The sequence below is a fragment of the Balaenoptera ricei genome, chromosome 11 (assembly GCF_028023285.1).
Source record: "Balaenoptera ricei isolate mBalRic1 chromosome 11, mBalRic1.hap2, whole genome shotgun sequence".
Taxonomy (NCBI): domain Eukaryota; kingdom Metazoa; phylum Chordata; class Mammalia; order Artiodactyla; family Balaenopteridae; genus Balaenoptera; species Balaenoptera ricei.
The window spans coordinates 16,687,602-16,706,450 of NC_082649.1; the positions used below are offsets into that span (position 1 = coordinate 16,687,602).

General features: G+C 38.3%; 1 protein-coding gene across 2 annotated transcripts in view; it reads left to right on the forward strand.

Annotated features, from left to right (window-relative positions):
• The window catches only part of CDKAL1 (CDK5 regulatory subunit associated protein 1 like 1), a 648,187-nt gene that overhangs the window by 63,869 nt on the left and 565,469 nt on the right, over positions 1-18,849 (forward strand). The window lies entirely within an intron of this gene.

Genomic DNA, 18,849 nt, shown 5'->3' on the forward strand with positions numbered 1-18,849 from the left:
TGCCCCTGTTTTCCCATGGTTTCCACTATTATTAACATTTATATTAGTATGGTATATTTATTATAATTGAGGAGCCAGTATTGATGCATTATTATTGACTAAGTCCATAGTTTATTCGTATTTCCTTTGTTTTTACCTATTGTTCATTTCTGTTCCAGGATGCCACCTAGGTTATCATGTTACATTTACTTGTCATGTCTCCTTAGGCTCCACTTGCTGTGACAGTTTCTCAGATTCTCTTTGTTATTGAAGACCTTTACAGTTTTAAGGACTCCTGGTCATTATATATTGTAGGATGTCCCTCTACTGGAATTTGTCTGGTGTTTTTCTCATGATTAGACTGGGAGGATGGGTTTTGTGGAGGAAGACCACAGAAGTGCCATTTTCATCACATCATATAATCATATCATATCATATCAACATGATTTATGAACATTGATGTTGACCTTGATCAGCTGCCTGAAGTAGTGTTTGTCAGGTTTCTCCACTGTAAAATTACTCCCCTGTACTCCACCCTTTCCGTACTGTGCTCTTTGGAAGGAAGTCACTTACGTGCAGCCTGTACTTGAGGAGTGGGAAGTTATGTTCCCCTTCCTTTATGTTTTTAGTTAATTAATTTTTTTAAAGAATTTTTTTGGGGGGAGTACTTCCCTGGTGGCGCAGTGGTTAAGAATCCGCTTGCCAATGCAGGGGACATGGGTTTGAGCCCTGGTCCGGGAAGATCCCACATGCCATGGAGCAACTAAGCCCGTGCGCCACAACTACTGAGCCTGTGCTCTAGAGCCCGTGAGCCACAACTACTGAGCCTGTGTGCCACAACTACTAGCCCGTGTGCCTAGAACCCATGCTCCTTAACAAGAGAAGCCACCACAACGAGAAGCCTGCGCACCGCAGTGAGGAGTAGCCTCCGCTCGCCACAACTAGAGAAAGCCCTGCACGCAGCAACGAGGACCCAGTGCAGCCAAAAATAAACAAACAAATAAATAAAATACACAACATAAAAAAAAAAGATTTTTTTTGGAATGTGGACCATTTTTAAAGTCTTTATTGAATTTGTTACAGTATTGCTTCTGTTTTTTTATGTTTTTTGGCCGCGAGGCATGTGGCCAGGGGATCAAACCCTCACCCCCTGCATTGGAAGGCGAAGTCTTAACCACTGGACTGCCAGGGAAGTCCCATGTTCCCTTTCCTTTAGACTGTAATATCTACATAATTCATTTGGAATTTTTCTGCATGGGAGATTTGTCTCTTCTCATTTATTAATTTATTCAGTCATTTATATCACTGTGAATGCATGGATATCATTTTATACTTTAGGTTATAATCCAGTACAACTTAATTTTGTTACTTAAGTTGTTCTAACTTTGGTCATTGGGAGATCTTTCAGTTGTTCCTTTGTCCCTTTGACATATCCCCATCAGTTTCTTTTTTAATTAAAAAAATTTTTTTTTAGTACTTTCTGGCACTACTGGGTTCTCCAGGCTTATTTGTATATTTTCTGCCCCATTTCTATGTTGACTTAAAGAACAATGCAAACACAAGAGTTGTGAGTGTAAGTTTTATTCAGGGTCTTGCTGAGGACTTTAGCCTGGGAGACAGCCATTCAACTCTGAGGAAACTGCTCTGAAGAGGTTGGGGAGAAGCCAGTTTATATATGATTTTTGGCTAGGAAATGTATGCAGTGAAGCATTTATCTTGGTAAGAGATTACTGCTGACCACAAAAAAGAGTATCTCAAGTTAATAATTTTAGTGTTTCTGTGTATGGGAAGATGCAGGAATCTGGGGTCATTGAAATTCTTCCTGAGGTATACTTCTAATTATCTATGGGGCTAATTTATCCAAAACACAGAGTGCCTTACCCTGATTTTTTCATCCTGAATTCCTCCAGGGTGCACTGTCGGTCAGCAGCTGCAGTGGGTTATCAACTCACCCTTGTAGAACTAGGTGGTGAGGAACATTCTTTGTTCACCCCCAGAAGCAGCCATTTCTCCGGGGAGCCCTGGTTCCTTTTAGTAGAGAGAGGTATTAGAAACCAGGATTGGGGTGCTAGGTGTACTGGTTGCCAGTGCTTGTCATTTCTTGTAGACCATCTCAGATGGCAAATCAAGGAAATACATATGTGTATACTAACCCATGTATATACACATATGTATAAATATTTCCATATGGATCTATATTAGGTTAAACATGAGTTCTTACCTATGTCTCCAGCTCTGGTTAGTATAACTCCTATTTTTAAAGTAATTTAAAAAAACATTTTACAAGTTTATGGCAGTTTTATCCTGTCCCACAACAGATACCCTTTTCTGTTGTTTAGCTTTGTTGTTTAGCTATATTTAGGTGGATTCAGTGTTCACTCCCAGTTGTTTCCTGTAAGGATTTCTCCATTCCTGTATCACTTTCATTCTTCCATGGATTATATAGCTTTTTTATACTCAAGTTGCCCCCCTGCCCCCCAGTGTTTATCGATACTGTATTTCCTAAGTTCTTACTCATATGTTTGAAATTTTTTTTTTAATAAAAATTGATTTCTATCATTGTGATATTCAAAAATTTTATCCATTCACCTTTCATCCTCATAGTACTTCTTTTATTTATTTATTTATTTATTGGCTGTGTGGCATGTGGGATCTTAGTTCCCTGACCAGGGATCAAACCCATGCCCCCTGCAGTGGAAGCGTGGAGTCTTAACCACTGGACCCTCGGGGGATTCCCTTATAGTTCTTTTTGATTTTGGATGGATAATGTGGGCAAAGGAGTGAGGGATAACACTGAGTTGATGATTGAAATCTTTTGTTTTCAGTTTTATATGTTTACTCTGCTTCCAGATGACATTTTAAAAAAATTTATAAAGTTTGGCCCCTTTTCAGTTTAGAACACTTGTGGTATTTTTCTTTGCTAATTTTATTTCTACTATTTAATTCATTGAGATTTGAAAAAAGATAGGTTCAGTGAGTCTGTGTTATAGTCTGCCATCTTTTCCCTTGACCAACACATTTTTTCTTGAAAGCCCTTTCCACTCTGCTTTACTGCTTCCTCAAATTTACTATTTACATTTAAGTACTATTGCAATATCTAATTGTTATCTTAGCTGTTATCTAGTACAACTCTCAATTTTTCAAGAACTTAGTTAGCTATCATTTTCATTAGAAACTGACATGTTGATTTTTTTTTTTTTTAATACTAATCTGAAACAGAAAGGAGACCAGTTGCATTTGCCAGGCTTTTTTCAATAAAATATTTGGTGCCTAAACATCTTTGTGGAGACTAATTATATTGTTTTTATATGGCTTTTTTGGTGAAGAAAAATGTATATTAAAGGTGTTTTGTTGATTAGTGAGCAATGAAATATAAATCTGTATATTTCCAGGGCAAAGCATAACTTCTCTTCAAATAGTTGTAGACAAGTTTTGTTGTTGAAGAAAGTCCATTCGTTTTTTAGTAACAACAGAAAAAGAGTTTAACATTGTAGTGAATTATATACCCTTGTTTTAGAAGAATGATAATTTTTGAAAACTCTTAAGATAATCAGTATATAAGCTAACTTTGTAAGCCAAGAAAGCAAACTAATAAGTTTATGCAGTGATCCATTTGGACCATGGACAGGGGAGTATGATATAATAATATAACAGCCTGCCAACTTAGACTTATTTTGTAACACTTAGGTTATTCAGTGTATTAAAGGTTTTAAAATGGGATCCTTTATAGTATACTTTCCCAAACTCCGTGGGAAAGGGAAATTGCTATGTTGTGTTCAAATCTTGTTAAAATAAAATCTTATTGCTATAATTTACAGAAAGAGTAGTGTACTGATTCAAAAATTTTTTTACGAAGTGCAAGATGCTTGCTGTATGTGTTTTACAAAGTAAATCAAGGTAGAGGTTAGTAATTAATAGGGAGGTTTTATTGATTTCTAAGCCAGGGTGCTTGACAAAAAAATAGTGCTATGTAATAGACTTTTATTTTATTCCTGATATATTTTGAAGTGCTTTTAAATACATTTGACAGCAGGAGTGTATAAGTGATTAAGGTTGCAGAGTCTGGAGCCAGATTGCTCAGTTCAAATCCTTGTTTTATCATTTGACAATGTGTGACCTTGGCCAAGTTACTTAAGCCCAGGTTCCTCATCTGTAAAGTGGAGACAACCATGTACCTGTCTCGTGGAATTGTTGTAGGGATTGAATGAATTTATGCCTATGAAACTCTGAGAGCCTGGCACAAGAATGTGCTGAGTAAGTGATAGTTATGATTTATATCTATTTATATCTCATTTTTAAAAAAGGCATATTGGTTTATTAATGTGCTTTCTCTGGGAGATTGGAGAACCGTTTCTATGCAGCTTATTATGGAATTCTTTTCTTGAAACTAGGTCCTGTGCAATCGGGAGAGTTTACCACCTAATTCAAGGGGTTTATTTTCAAAGTTTATGAGAAGGCATTTGGTGGTTTGGGGTGAATGCTAGGATGAGGGACTGGTCAGCTCTTGGTAGAGACCATTTTTTAGGAGTGGAGTGGTAGTATTTGGATCTGAGACCCATGGGGACAGCCTCTTTTCCCTATCAGTCAATTAAGAGGACTCATTAGGAAAACTCATAGTATTTTGTCTGTTTTTGTAAGACTTTTCCTCTCTCTTGAAGTTGCTTCTTTTTATCTTCTTACTCAGGAATAGGCTAGGTAGGTAATAGGGTGTCCAGCTGCTGCTCTGTCCTGTTTACACAATATGAAAGTCCTGCCTTTCTTTGATGTACTTGGATCCCTACTTCTTTTCACCTTAATGCTTTCTTAAGAACTCACTACCACCCTAAGCCCCCCAAACCATATGAAACTGGGCTATCATCTCAGATGAGAACGGAGGGCTAGACTTAATTTTAAAACATCCATTTCCACATATGAAGGGAGTAGTGGGGGGAAAAAAAAGGAGAGACATGAAATTTAAAAAAAATTTTTAAATTTAATTTTATTTTTTATACAGCAGGTTCTTATTAGTTATCTATTCTATACATATTAGTGTATGTATGTCAATCCCAATCTCCCAATTCATCCCACCACCACCCTCCTCTGCCACTTCCCCCCTTGGTGTACATACGTTTGTTTGAGACATGAAAATTTGAAAAGTATTTCAAATTATGAGATTACTTAGTATTAAAATTTTGTACATAAGCCTCTGTGTTTAAAATTTTGTATAGTACAGTATTTCTGCAGAGTTTATGGAAGCCAATTTTTGTTTGTTTAGTTGATTTTATTATATTCGCATCAACAACTGGTATTAGAGTAAGCTATAGCATAGAAATAGTTTCTTTGTAATAATGATTTTATTAAATTAAAAAAAAAATTTATTTATTTTTATTTTTGGCTGCATTGGGTCTTTGTTGCTGCACATGGGCTAAGCCGTGAGCGGGGGCTACTCTTCGTTGCGGTGCCCAGGCTTCTCATTGAGTGGCTTCTCTTGTTGCAGAGCACGAGCTCTAGGCGCGTGGGCTTCAGTAGTTGTGGCAGTCAGACTCAGTAGTTGTGGCTCGCGGGCTCTAGAGCACAGGCTCAGTAGTTGTGGCGCACGGGCTTAGTTGCTCCACAGCATGTGGGATCTTCCTGGACCAGGGCTCAAACTCATGTCCCCTGCATTGGCAGGCGGATTCTTAACCACTGTGCCACCAGGGAAGCCCAAAACAAAATTTTGTCTCTAATGTTTCTATGCTTTTTGGCACAGACCCTATGATTATGGTTTGTAAAATATTCCCACCTTCTTCATCTGTTTTCTGAGTAGTAGCATGATTTCCTAGAATACTTAGCACACTTAATTCAAAAAGGCAATATTTGGGCTTCCCTGGTGGCGCAGTGGTTGAGAATCTGCCTGCTAATGCAGGGGACACGGGTTCGAGCCCTGGTCTGGGAAGATCCCACATGCCACGGAGCAGCTGGGCCCGTGAGCCACAACTACTGAGCCTGCGCGTCTGGAGCCTGTGCCCCGCAACGGGAGGGGCCGCGATAGTGAAAGGCCCGCGCACCGCGATGAAGAGCGGTCCCCGCACCGCGATGAAGAGTGGCCCCCACTTGCCGCAACTAGAGAAAGCCCTCGCACGAACCGAAGACCCAGCACAGCCAAAAATAAATAAATAAATAAAAATAAAAAAAGTAGCTATAAAATTAAAAAAAAAAAAAAAAGGCAATATTTGTCTTTGCTATGGTTGCAATGAGATAAAACACTGACGCATTCTGGTTAAAGATATTATGGACAGTTAATTCCTAGGAAAATTATTTTATCTCTATTAAAGCATTTTGTAAGGATAAAACCATAGATATGACTGGTATCTATTTTTGTAACTGTAATATAGAAATAGTTCCATATTCTATTCCACTTCGGCAAACTTCTTTTAAATATGTTGTAAAACTTTTATTTACCTGGGTTCTCTTATCTATCAAATATAAAAATGGCTGTTAGAGAAAATTTATTGGTTAACTAAGTTAAAGCGTTCAGTCGATATGCATCCATTTTACCTTTTCTGCATTGGTTAGTTAAACAAGAATTCCAGTGATGTGTATGTTAGTCTAGAGTGTTTCTCACAGTTCTCACCAGGGAAATGTGTGAATTTCACTAAGTTAATTGAAAAGTTTTGAATGTCTTTGTGACTTATGATAAATTCCTAAACTTGGGGCTTTCTAATGAGTCAAGTTATGTATAGGTGGTGTGTAAAAAGTCAATATATTGCTCTAAGGTACAGTTTAATAAGTGTTTAGACATATTTGGCTTAAATGCGCTCTGTATTTTAACTCTCTTAAGTGATTTGTAATATTTGATCTATCTTCCCCGTGAGGTTAAGTAGAAGTAAGGCATTTACAATCAATACATTGCTTCTGGGTAGAGCATAACATAAACAGATTTGGCTGTAGTGAAGATTATAAAATATCATTGTAGAAGAAAATATAGACTGTTAAGTGAAAAAAATTAAGCGAGATTTTATAAAATTGGAATTGGGAGACTCTACATCCGTTTGACAAATATCGGCCTTTTTTTTTTTTTGGCTTAGCCTTAAAGCCATAGCACTGTCTCCAAGACCTGCCTTTATTGTGTTCCCTGTTACCCAACCATTAAAGTCTGTTTTGAAATCTGTGTTTTCTTTGCTGCAGTTACTTTGGGCAGAGTGGGGCTTGAGAATGTGGATTGAGTATATTTTTTTCCTGCTTCTTTTATTTTGTGATTATTTAACTTCTAACTTCACTGTTACTACTTTTTTTTCCCTTCTAGACTCACTGAGTTGGAGTAGTCTTATTCAGAAGCCTCCTTCCTTTATTGTTTTTCCTGATCCTTGTGTTGTACGCTGAAACTAGCTTCATTGCTTTATAAATGTTGGTGTTAGGAGAGATCATTTTCCATCTGTCTCATTTTGCAAATAAGCTTCCTGCTAGAAAGTAAGCTGGGTGGAAACAGAGGCCTTGACTAAATCACTTTGTTTTCCCAGCACCTGGTAGAGTGCTTAACACATAGTAGGCTCTTCAAAATACATGTTGAATGAAAGAAAGGAAATGAGATCCTGAGAGGCTAAGTGAATACATGTGGGGAATGTATAACACATACTATCAAATTAATATTCATTATAAAAGTACTCCAGAAGGCTTTAGAAAGATTAGTTATTATTAGTAGTATTCATACAATAGTAAATCATTATTCATACTTTTAAAGAATTTATCATTAGATAATGTAACTTGTATTTAGATATGGATGCTTTTCATTATATGTAACAAAACACCTAGTCAACAGTGGCTTAAACTAATGAGGATTTATTTTTCTTACATGAGAAGACGTTTGGAGGTAGGGATCTTGCTTACATTGACTTAGCTGCTCAGCAGTGTCAGGGCTGTTCTGTAAATTTCTTGGCCTTTCCTTCATGGTTGCAAGATGGTTGCGCCTGCTCGAGGCATCACCTTTCTGTCCGAGGTGCCACGAAGGGGTGTGGACTGACAGCAGCATCTCTCTTTTTACCAGGAAGCCAGAAGCCTTTCTGGGGCATCTCTATTCATTTTACCAGGAAGCCAGAAGCCTTTCTGGGACATCTCTATTCATTTTACCAGGAAACCAGAAGCCTTCTTGGGAACCTTGTAGCACAGCAGACTTCCCCTTAAGTGTTATGGCCAAAATTGATGCACATGGCCACCGTTAAGTGGAAGGAAGGCTGAGAAAGTGTGATTTAGCTTTTCCAGCCTCTGGTAGAGATGAGGGAAGGGAGAAAGAGTTTGGAAATCGGTATTGGGTTTGTTAACCAATAGTATCTGCAAAATATATCACTTTGGCTAGCCAAAATCAAAATATAGCCTTCTTCTTATGAATGCATTTTCCATGGAATACAGTTACCACGTTTCTGAGGGAGATGATACCTGTTCTCATCCATGATTGCATCTACCTCTTAGTCCAGGATGTCTGCTTGATGTGTACTTTTTTCTCCGTCAGGTCTGGTTGTAGCTCGTCTTCTGGTGACCTAAAGCTAAAAGAGAAAATCTGTGTTCCTTGTACAACCCAGAAAACTTCAGTGGATAAAGGAACAAGATAACTTTAATAAATCCTCCCACTTAGGAAGAAGGGGGAGAATTAAAAACTCAAAATAGTCACTGGTCCACAAAAACACCATACTGTGGAAGATGTTGAAGACTTCCTGTTCTGGCAGTGGATTAAATTCCTAAATAATGCATCTGCTGCCCCTGTTTTGTGTTCCCTGGGAGGGTCTACCTCGGTCACAAAGGTCTTGTTTACTGTGGCTATACAAGAAGTCTTAAAATCGGGTAGACTGATTCCTCCTACTTTCTTCTTCCTTTGCGAAATTGTTTTGGCTATTTTAGGGACTTTCCTTTTCCATATACATTTTCGATTAAGTTTGTCTGTGTCTACCAGAAACCTTGCTGGGATTTTGATAGGACTTGCGTTAAACTTACAGATCAATTTGGGGAGAATTGACATCTTTACTACGCTGAGTCTTTTAATCCATGAACATGGTAAGTCTCTCCAGGGATTCGGTCTACTTTAATTTATTTCAACAAAATTTTATAATTTTCAGCATACATATCTCATACATATTTTTTTAGATTTACACCAAAGTATTTCATTTTCGTGGATCACTTATATAAGTGGTATTCCTTTTGTTGATTTTTTTCACTTGTTAGTTGCTAGTATATACAAATGCAATTGAGTTTTGTTTGTTGATTTTATATTCTGTGATCTTGCAGAACTCAGTTATTAGTTCTCGGAGTTTCTTTTGTAAATTTCTTGGGATTTTCTACATAGGTAATTGTGTTATCTGCAAAAAGAGACAGCTTTCTTTACGATTTGTTTGTATTTTACTTCTTTTTCTTGCTTCATTGTGCGGTCTAGACCCTCTGATATTGTGTTGGATTAGAGAGGTGAGATGGGACATCCTTGCCTGGTTTTTGATCTTTCACCTTTAAGTGATATTAGCTATAGAAGTTTTGGTAGATATTCTTTATGTGATTGAGGAAAATACTTTCTGTTCCTAGTTTTCTGAGTGTTTTTATCACGAATGACTGTTGGATGAATTATAGATACTTAAAAATACTATAAGGGGGACTAAATTACTCTTTTTTAGTTGGAAATATGTTAGTGCACGAAGAGCAGAATGATAAAGTCTTTTACCTAATACATATAGTGCTTAAGGCACCAAAGACATTTTTACCTGGCTCTGAATCAATTTCACTTATTTCTCCATATTTAAGGAAAGATTTATGAATAATTACATGTGAATTTTTTTTCATTTTGGCTTTATTTATTTATTTTAACATCTTAATTGGAGTATAATTGCCTTACAATGTTGTGTTAGTTTCTGCTGTATAACAAAGTGAATCAGCTATACGTATACATATATCCCCATATCCCCTCCCTCTTGCGTCTCCCTCCCACCCTCCCTATCCCACCCCTCTTGGTGGTCACAAAGCGCCGAGTTGATCTCCCTGTGTTGTGCGGCTGCTTCCCACTAGCTGTCTATTTTACATTTGGTAGTATATATATGTCCATGCCACTCTCTCACTTCATCCCAGCTTACCCCTCCCCCTCCCCCTCCCCGTGTCCTCAAGTCCATTCTCTACGTCTGCGTCTTTATTCCTGTCCTGCCCCTAGGTTCTTCAGAACCATTTTTTTTTTTTTAGATTCCATTTATGTGTGTTAGCATACGGTATTTGTTTTTCTCTTTCTGACTTACTTAACTCTGTATGACAGACTCTAGGTCCATCCATTTCACTACAAATAACTCAATTTCATTTCTTTTTATGGTTGAGTAATATTCCATTGTATGTATGTGCCACATCTTCTTTATCTATTCATCTGTCGATGGACACTTAGGTTGCTTCCATGTCCTGACTATTGTAAATAGTGCTGCAGTGAACATTGTGGTACATGACTCTTTTTGAATTATGGTTTTCTTAGGGTGTAGGCCTAGTGGATTGTTGGGTCATACGGTAGTTCTATTTTTAGTTTTTTAAGGAACCTCCATACTGTTCTCCATAGTGGCTGTATCAATTTACATTCCCACCAACAGTGCAAGAGGGTTCCCTTTTCTCCACACCCTCTCCAGCATTTGTTGTTTGTAGATTTTTTGTTGATGGCCATTCTGACCAGTGTGAGGTGGTACCTCATTATAGTTTTGATTTGCATTTCTCTAATGATTAGTGATGTTGAGCATCCTTTCATGTGTTTGTTGGCAATGTGTATATCTTCTTTGGAGAAATGTCTATTTAGTTCTTCTGCCCATTCTTGGATTGGGTTGTTTGTTTTTTTGATATGGAGTTGCATGAGCTGCTTGTAGATTTTGGAGATTAACCCTTTGTCAGTTGCTTCATTTGCAAATATTTTCTCCCATTCTGAGGGTTGTCTTTTGGTCTTGTTTATGCTTTCCTTTGCTGTGCAAAAGCTTTTAAGTTTCATTAGGTCCCATTTGTTTATTTTTGTTTTTACTTCCATTTCTCTAGGAGGTGGGTCAAAAAGGATCTTGCTGTGATTTATGTCATAGAGTTTTCTGCTTATGCTTTCCTCTAAGAGTTTTATAGTGTTTGGCCTTACATTTAGGTCTCTAATCCATTTTGAGTTTATTTTTGTGTATGCTGTTAGGGAGTGTTCTAATTTCATTCTTTTACATGTAGCTGTCCAGTTTTCCCAACACCACTTATTGAAGAGGCTGTCTTTTCTTCATTGTATATTCTTGCCTCCTTTATCAAAGATAAGGTGACCATATGTGCGTGGGTTTATCTCTGGGCTTTCTATCCTGTTCCATTGATCTCTATTTCTGTTTTTATGCCAGTACCATACTTTCTTGATAACTGTAGCTTTGTAGTATAGTCTGAAGTCAGGGAGCCTGATTCCTCCAGCTCTGTTTTCTCTTTCTCAAAATTGCTTTGGCTATGCCAGGACTTATGTGTTTCCATACAAATTGTGAAATTTTTTGTTCTTGTTCTGAGAAAAATGCCATTGGTAGTTTGATAGGCATTGCATTGAATCTGTAGATTGCTTTGGGTAGTAGAGTCATTTTCACAGTGCTGATTCTTCCAATCCAAGAACATGGTATATCTCTCCATCTGTTTGGATCATCTTTAAATTCTTTCATCAGTGTCTTATAGTTTTCTGCATACACGTCTTTTGTCTCCTTAGGTAGGTTTATTCCTAGGTATTTTATTCTTTTTGTTGCAATGGTAAATGGGAGTGTTTCCTTAATTTCTCTTTCAGATTTTTCATCATTAGTGTATAGGAATACAAGAGATTTCTGTGCATTAATTTTGTATCCTGCTACTTTACAAAATTCATTGATTAGCTCTAGTAGGTTTCTGGTGGCATCTTTAGGATTCTCTATGTATAGTATCATGTCATCTGCAAACAGTGACAGCTTTACTTCTTCTTTTCCAATTTGGATTCCTTTTATTTCTTTGTCTTCTCTGATTGCCGTTGCTAGGACTTCCAAGACTATGTTGAATAATAGTGGTGAGAGTGGACATCCTTGTCTTGTTCCTGATCTTAGAGGAAATGCTTTCAGTTTTTCACCATTGAGAATGATGTTTGCTGTGGGTTTGTCATATATGGCCTTTATTATGTTGAGGTAGGTTCCCTCTGTGCCCACTTTCTGGAGAGTTTTTATCATAAATGGGTGTTGAATTTTGTCAAAAGCTTTTTCTGCATCTATTGAGATGATCATATGGTTTTTATTCTTTAATTTGTTAATATGGTGTATCACATTGATTGATTTGCGTATATTGAAGCATCCTTGCATCCTTGGGATAAATCCCACTTGATCATGGTGTATGACCCTTTTAATGTGTTGTTGGATTCTGTTTGCTAGTATTTTGTCGAGGATCTTTGCATCTATATTCATCAGTGATGTTGGTGTGTAATTTTCTTTTTTTGTAGTATCTTTGTCTGGTTTTGGTATCAGGGTGATGGTGGCCTCATAGAATGAGTTTGGGAGTGTTCCTTCCTCTGCAACTTTTTGGAAAGAGTTTGAGAAGGATGGGTGTTAGCTCTTCTCTAAATGTTGGATAGAATTCACCTGTGAAGCCATCTGGTTCTGGACTTCTGTTTGTTGGAAGATTTTTAATCACAGTCTCAATTTCATTACTTTTGATTGGTCTGTTCATATTTTCTATTTCTTCCTGGTTCAGTCTCGGAAGGTTGTGCATTTCTAAGAATTTGTCCATTTCTTCCTGGTTGTCCATTTTATTGGCATAGAGTTGCTTGTAGTAGTCTCTTAGGATGCTTTGTATTTCTGTGGTGTCTGTTGTAACTTCTCCTTTTTCATTTCTAATTTTATTGATTTGAGTCCTCTCCCTCTTTTTCTTGATGAGTCTGGCTAATGATTTATCAATTTTGTTTATCTTCTCAAAGAACCAGCTTTTAGTTTTATTGATCTTTGCTATTGTTTTCTTTGTTTCTATTTCATTTATTTCTGCTCTGATCTTTATGATTTCTTTCCTTCTGCTAACTTTGGGTTTTGTTTGTTCTCCTTTCTCTAGTTCCTTTAGGTGTAAGGTTAGATTGTTTATTTGAGAGTTTTCTTGTTTCTTGAGGTAGGCTTGTATAGCTATAAACTTCTCTTTTAGAACTACTTTTGCTGCGTCCCATAGGTTTTGGATCATCGTGTTTTCATTGTCATTTGTCTCTAGGTATTTTTTGATTTCCTCTTTGATTTCTTCAGTGATCTCTTGGTTATTTAGTAACGTATTGTTTAGCCTCCATGTGTTTGTATTTTTTATGTTTTTTTCCCTGTAATTCATTTCTGATCTCATAGCGTTGTGGTCAGAAAAGATGCTTGATATGATGTCAGTTTTCTTAAATTTACTGAGGCTTGATTTGTGACCCAGGATGTGATCTATCCTGAAGAATGTTCCATGCGCACTTGAGAATAAAGTGTAATCTGCTGTTTTTGGATGGAATGTCCTATAAATATCAATTAAATCTATTTGGTCTATTGTGTCATTTAAAGCTTCTGTTTCCTTATTTATTTTCATTTTGGATGATCTGTCCATTGGTGTAAGTGAGGTGTTAAAGTCCCCCACTATTATTGTGTTACTGTCGATATCCTCTTTTATAGCTGTTAGCAGTTGCCTTATGTATTGAGGTGCTCCTGTGTTGGATGCATATATATTTTTAATTGTTATATCTTCTTCTTGGATTGATCCCTTGATCATTATGTAGTGCCCTTCCTTGTCTCTTGTAACATTCTTTATTTTAAAGTCTATTTTATCTGATATGAGTATAACTACTCCAGCTTTCTTTTGATTTCCATTTGCATGGAGTATATTTTTCCATCCCCTCACTGTCAGTCTGAATGTGTCCCTAGGTCAGAAGTGGGTCTCTTGTAGACCGCATATATATGGGTCTTGTTTTTGTATCCATTCAGCAAGCCTGTGTCTTTTGGTTGGAGCATTTAATCCATTCACGTGTAAGGTAATTATCGATATGTATGTTCCTATGACCATTTTCTTAATTGTTCTGGGTTTGTTTTTGTAGGTACTTTTCTTCTCTTGTGTTTCCCACTTAGAGAAGTTCCTTTAGCATTTGTTGTAGAGCTGGTTTGGTGGTGCTGAATTCTCTTAGCTTTTGCTTGTCTGTAAAGCTTTTGATTTCTCCGTTGATTCTGAATGTGATCCTTGCTGGGTAGAGTAATCTTGGTTGTAGGTTCTTCCCTTTCATCACTTTATGCATGTCATGCCACTCCCTTCTGGCCTGTAGAGTTTCTGTTGAGAAATCGCTGTTAACCTTATGGGAGTTCCCTTGTATATTTGTCGTTTTTCCCTTGCTGCTTTCAATAATTTTTCTTTGTCTTTAATTTTTGCCAATTTGATTACTATGTGTCTCGGCGTGTTTCTCCTTGGGTTTATCCTGTATGGGACTCTCTGCGCTTCCTGAACTTGGGTGGCTATTTCCTTTCCCATGTTAGGGAAGTTTTCGACTATAATCTCTTGAAATATTTCCTCTGGTCCTTTCTCTCTCTCTTCTCCTTCTGAGAACCCTATAATGCGAATGTTGTTGCATTTAATGTTGTGCCAGAGGTCTCTTAGGCTGTCTTCATTTCTTTTCATTCTTTTTTCTTTACTCTGTTCCGCAGCAGTGAATTCCACCATTCTGTCTTCCAGGTCACTTATCTGTTCTTCTGCCTCAGTGATTCTGCTATGGATTCCTTCTAGTGTAGTTTTCAGTTCAGTTATTGTATTGTTCATCTCTGTTTGTTTGTTCTTTAATTCTTCTAGGTCTTTGTTAAACATTTCTTGCATCTTCTCGATCTTTGCCTCCATTCTTTTTCCGAGGTCCTGGATCATCTTCACTATCGTTCTGAATTCTTTTTCTGGAAGGTTGCCTATCTCCACGTCATTTAGTTATTTTTCTGGGGTTTTTTCTTGTTCCTTCATCTGATACATAGCCCTCTGCCCTTTCATCTTATCTGTCTTTCTGTGAATGTCTCTTGGTCATTTAGTAGTGTATTGTTTAGTCTCCATGTGTTTGTATTATTTTACAGTTTTTTTCGTGTAATGGATATCTAGTCTCATAGTGTTGTGGTCGGAAAAGATAATTGAAACAATTTCTATTTTCTTAAATTTACCAAGGCTTGATTTGTGACCCAAGATATGATCTATCCTGAAGAATGTTCCATGAGCACTTGAAAAGAAAGTGTATTCTGTTGTTTTTGGATGGAATGTCCTATAAATATCAATTAAATCCATCTTGTTTAATGTGTCATTTAAAGTTTTTGTTTCCTTATTTATCTTCATTTTGGATGATCTGTCCATTGGTGAAAGTGGGATGTTAAAGTCCCCTACTATGATTGTGTTAGTGTTGATTTCCTCTTTTATGGCTGTTAGCATTTTCCTTATGTATTGAGGTGCTCCTGTGTTGGGTGCATAAATATTTACAATTGTTATATCTTCTTCTTGGATTGAGACCTTGATCATTATGTAGTGTCCTTCTTTGTCTCTTGTAATATTCTTTATTTAAAGTCTGTTTTGTCTGATATGAGAATTGCTACTCCAGCTTTCTTTTGGTTTCCATTTGCATGGAATATCTTCTTCCATCCCCTCACTTTCAGTCTGCATGTGTCCCTAGGTCTGAAGTGGGTGTCTTGTAGATAGCATATGTACGGTATTGTTTTTGTATCCGTTCAGCCAGTCTGTGTCTTTTGGTGGGAGCATTTAATCCATTTACGTTTAAGGTAATTACCTATATGTATGTTTCTATTACCATTTTCTTAATTATTTTGGGTTTGTTTTTGTAGGTGTTTTTCTTTTCTTGTGTTTCCTGCCTAGAGAAGTTCCTTTAGCATTTGTTGTAAAGCTGGTTTGGTGGTGCTGAATTCTCTTAACTTTTGCTTGTCTGTAAAAGTTTTAATTTCTCCCTCGAATCTGAATGAGATCCTTGCTGGGTAGAGTAATCTTGGTTGTAGGTTTTTCCCTTTCATCACTTTAATTATGTCCTGCCACTCCCTTCTGGCTTGCAGAGTTCCTGCTGAAAGATCAGCTGTTAACCTTATCTTGATTGCCTTGTATGTTATTTGTTGCTTTTCCCTTGTTGCTTTTAATATTTTTTCTTTGTATTTAATTTTTGATAGTTTGATTAACATGTGTCTTGGCCTTTTTCTCTTTGGGTGTATCCTGTATGGGACTCTGCGCTTTCTGGACTTGGTTGACTATTTCCTTTCCCATGTTAGGGAAGTTTTTGACTATAATCTTTTCAAATATTTTCTCAGACCCTTTCTTTTTCTCTTCTTCTTTTGAGACCCCTATAATTCAAATGTTGGTGTGTTTAATGTTGTCCCAGAGGTCTCTGGGACTGTCCTCAATACATTCTTTTTATTCTGCTCCCTAGCAGTTATTTTCACCATTTTATGTTCCAGGTCACTTATCCGTTCTTCTGCCTCAGTTATTCTGCTATTGATTCCTTGCAGAGTATTTTTATTTTCAGTTGTTGTGTTGTTCATCACTGTTTGTTTGCTCTTTAGTTCTTCTACATTCTTTTTAAATGTTTCTTGTATTTTCTCTGTTCTGTTTTCGAGGTTTTGGATCATCTTTTCTATCATTACTCTGAATTCTTTTTCAGGTAGGTTGCCTATTTCATCTTCATTTATTTGGTCTTGTAGGTTTTTATCTTGTTCCTTTGTGTGTAACATATTTTTTTGTCCTTTCTTTTTTTTTTGATGGGTGGGGCTGTATTCCTGTCTTACTGTTTGTTTGGCCTGAGGCATCCAGCACTGCAGTTTGCAGGCAGTTGGATAGAGCCAGGTCTTGGTGCTGAGATTAGGACCTCTGGGAGGCCTCACTCTTTTTAATATTCCCTGTGGTCTGAGGTTCTCTGTTAGTCCAGTGGTTTATACTCGGAGCTCACCCCACAGGAGCTGGGACCTGACCCCCAGCCTGGGAGCCAAGATCCCGCCAGCTGGTTGCTGGGGGTTCCTCCCGTCCCCCTAGGTGTCTGTGGTCCCCCACTGGTGCCTGGTAGGTGCCCTAGTTGTGCGGAGACACACATTCCATGTCCTCCTAGTCCGCCATCTTGACTCCACCTGTCTCTCTTTGGATTTTAAAGTAGATATTCCTTTAATATAGACATTTACAAAAAACCCAGTTTGCCGATGTCTTTATTGATGCTGCCACTGACCTTGTTCCCATAAAACTGATGCTCCTTTTCCTGTCAGAGAAAAAAAACTTCCATGTGGATAGTCATATTCCTTGTTTTTTAATGCCTTTCATTCTCTTGCAGTTTTTTGGTGGCAGCCTTGTATTCTTATGTTGCCAAGCAGCCTGTCCGTCTGATTGCCTCTTGGTTTAAAAAAAAAAAACGATGTTTACAGAAAAGTTGCCGGAGCACTACAGAAAATCTTTTCCTTTCCTTTTCTTTTTCTAAGCCATTTGAAAGTAAGCTGTTCACTTTTGCCTCATCACCCCCAAATACTTTAGTGTCTGTTTTCTGTAAAGTTATTGTCCAACAAAAACCACAACACTGCCATCAAAAATGGGAATCGGCCCTCAGACCTCCCTACCATCTGTTCTTCACTCCTCACACAGGTTACCTCTGTAATGTCATTTATAGCAAGAGGATTTTGCATTGAGGTGTCATGTCTCCTTAAGACTTCCTAAATCTGGACCAGTTTCTCTCTCTTTCCTTGCCTTTTTATCATTGTCACTTTTGAGGAGTACAGGCCAGTTACTTGAATGATCCTCCCATGATTTGTGTTTGTCTAATGTTTCTCCTGAGTAGGTTCAAGTTAGGCATCTTTGGTAGGAATATCTTCAGAATTGATCCTCTTAGTGCATCCTATCAAGTGACACCTGACTTGGATTTGTCCCATTATTGCTGATGTTAACTTTGGTCCGTTGATTAAGGTGATGTCTGCCAAGTGTCTATACTGTAAGGTTATTTTTTTCCTGTTGTTGATAATGTATTTTGTGAGAGGGTTCCTTGAGCTATGTAAATTTCCTCCTCAAACTTTCACCTCTCTCGAGCTCCTGTACTCTGCACCTTGGTGCGTCCCTACAGAGATGGCCTCGTCGCCCCTCCCGGATTCCAGTGCCCTGTGAGCACACCCTCCGAACACCTCGCAGGGCCATCCTCCTGTGTGCGTACTTTCCTCACCCTGTTTATGGTCTGACAGCAGACACCGGGCAGCTGCTGCCACCCGCTCCACGCGGCGGCCCTCGTCACCTCCCCTGGGCTTGGGCACCTCAGGCCAGGCTGCCCTTACGTGCGTATGCCCACCTCACTGTGCTCCAGCTCTGACACCCACTCTGGGCTGCCCCCTGCAGGGATGCCATTCTTGCTCTTCCTGGGTGCTGAGAGCCTGGGCTGGGCTGCGCGCCTTGGTGGACGCTCTTGCTCTGCTCAGGCTCTGCCCCCTGGTGTCAGGCCACTGTCCTTTGTGACCGTCCCTCCCTTCTTCACTTCTCGTCCGCTGAGCCCCCATGCAGAGTCACCCTCCTGTACAGATGCCTTTCTCCTCCTGCTTGTGCTCTGACAGCCTCTTCCCCTTGGATGGGCTCTGATGCCACCCACCGCCCCCAGCGTGACTGCTGACCTTGCTCGGCCCCACCCATTGCCTTGTACGCAGTCAGTATGGAAGGCGGGGAGGGTGAGGGGTGCTCCAGTCTCCTCTGAGTTGTTACATTCTTATCCAGACCCCCGATGTTTGCTTTCTCGTCTCTGCTTTCTACTTCATAGCTCTTTATATGAGGAGTATAGATAATTTATAGCATTCTAAATATAAACTTTATTTTCTTTCTTTTTTAAAAAAAATTAATTAATTAAATTAGTTTTATTTTTGTCTGTGTTGGGTCTTCGTTGCTGTGCGTGGGCTTTCTCTAGCTGCGGTGTGTGGGCTTCTCACT